This window comes from Urocitellus parryii, chromosome 9 (assembly GCF_045843805.1).
Source record: "Urocitellus parryii isolate mUroPar1 chromosome 9, mUroPar1.hap1, whole genome shotgun sequence".
Lineage (NCBI taxonomy): Eukaryota > Metazoa > Chordata > Mammalia > Rodentia > Sciuridae > Urocitellus > Urocitellus parryii.
The window spans coordinates 109289268-109291599 of NC_135539.1; positions in this window are offsets into that span (position 1 = coordinate 109289268).

Sequence of the window (2332 nt, forward strand, 5' to 3'; positions counted from 1 at the left end):
GGCAAAGGTTCAGCCTTTACCCAAGAGCCCTCAGGGGCCACTGAAGTATTGCAAAGAGCTGATGGCCTGGAGACACTTGGAAAATGAAAAGGAGAGGATGTAAGATGATGGGGGAGGGAAGGTGACTTCACAAATTACCCCAGGTTTCTGTAGCATATTTGCCAGGACTGGGGTGCATTTTGTAGCATCAAAAAGGCTGGAAAAGACCCATCAGGACATTTGGCAGGTCCTAAGGAGCTCATGTGAGCTGCTTTTGACATACCCAAGGGGATTTCTGAACAGGCAATTAGATAAAGGCTTCTACAGTTCAGAAAGGTAGTAAATATTTCCCCATTGTAATTTGGCCCCAAACATGCTTAGTATCTCATTATATATTTTATACTGGGTTTGTATTTGTCATTGATTTTCAATGCACAGAACATTTATCTACTGTCTATTACATGCTAAGCACTTGTGAGTTGCTGCAAAGGGATACAAATATGAATCAGATGGGCTTTTCACATTAAGATTACATACACTAAAATACAAAGCAGTCAAGTGATAGAAAGTATCATTGTTGAGCTGAAAAACATTATTGGAGCAAGTTGCAAAAATAAAACCCCCAATGATGAAGGAAGCATAATTAATTCTGTCAGGATAGGGACTCCACTATGGAGATGTCATTGGAAATTTGAAGGGCTGGTTTCAGACGGTAAAGAGAGATTAGTACAAAATGCACAGAGGCAAAGGGGCCAGCAGGAGCTGAGGAGTGCAGCTGAGAAAGAACAACCACTATTCACGGGCAGTGGTTCTTCTATTCTTACCAAACCCAGACACCTTCTCCTGAGCTTCACAATGCTCCGGCACCCTAATTCTGTTTGGTTGACTCTAATCTCTAGTTCCTGCGAGCATACAGTGCTTTGCCACCCACATTGTAGATAGGAGATCTTATCTAACTGATCCCTTACTCCCACAGCAGAAATAATTAATTGCTTTCTCCTTTGCACTTTTATATTGCTTTATCTGTTATGCTAAAATTGCCTTTGTCACACACTATTGGGGTTAAATACATATAAGTCTCTTTATCTACCCAAACATAAACTTCCTTAGAGTTCCTATTCTGCCTGGCCTTCCCAAGCCCTGAACAGTGCGTAATGACAACAACCACAATAACCACCAGCAGCCTCAGCAGATGTCTGCAGAATCAAATTGAACAGAAGTGAAAAACTTCTGGCCCCAATGCTGGCAGTTTGAGTGACCTGATGAAAAGTCCCAGACTACACGCTGGTGAGGACTGGGAGCAAGAGAAGAAATTGAATTTGAATAATTGAATTTTAAGAAGCAGGCATATGCTTCTGCTGTAACCTCCCCACACCAGACAGCACAGCCCAGATGCAAGTCAAAATGCATTATGTATTTAATGTGTCTCCTGGGGTTGGCATCTGAGATAATAGGAAGAGAAGGCAGGGATTATAATCAAAGTGGCAACATCTGAAGACATTTAGCTGGTGGTGAAAGGTCAGGGCATATCGTTAGATATTTAGTCCACCTTGTGCTAGAGAAGAGCGGATATCATTGAAGGGGGTGTGTGTGTGTGTGTGTGTGTGTGTGTGTGTAGACAGTTTACAGAGAAAAGAAACTAAGTAGCAGAATCGGGATCTCTGGGGTTGCACCAGTTGAATGTCAATTCTGATTGTTGATATTGATCTATGGGACTTGAACTTGGGAAGAATAAAGGTCTTTGTCCTGGGAGACTGTGCATTGTTTATCAATATTTCCTGAATTTAGGGGAAAATGAAATGGTATTTTGAGGAAACAAGAGGGAATTACATTATCAGGAGGAGGGAAGATGTCTAACACTCAGCACGTGCCAAACACTTTATTTTTTCAAATACACCCACAACAAAGAAGTGAGGTTCGGTCTCACTTCTTTGTTAGAAAAAATGGAGGATCAGAGAGGTTGCATAATATCTTAAGTAGTGAATACACACTACTTAGAAACTGGAGAAGTTGGGATTTCAAAGCCAGGTCTGACTAATTCCAAAGACCAGGATTTTATCACTACCCTCTCTTGCCTTCCTAGATTCTGATGTCTGGAAAGAGGTTATGACAATTTTGTGAAATATCCTCCTGCATGGATACTTAAATGGTGGGAAGAGGGGAAATATAGGTGTTGGTATGATATGGACTGATTGTTAGAGAAAAGCAATGAATAGACTAGGTGAGCTCTGGATACCTCCTTTAGACCCATGGTACCCTTTCCAGTGGGCCCTAAGTTCCCTTTCCGTGCTCATACTTCTGATAGAGCTGTGAGGTTTTTTTTTGTTTTTGTTTTTTTAAACCTAGCAGACTA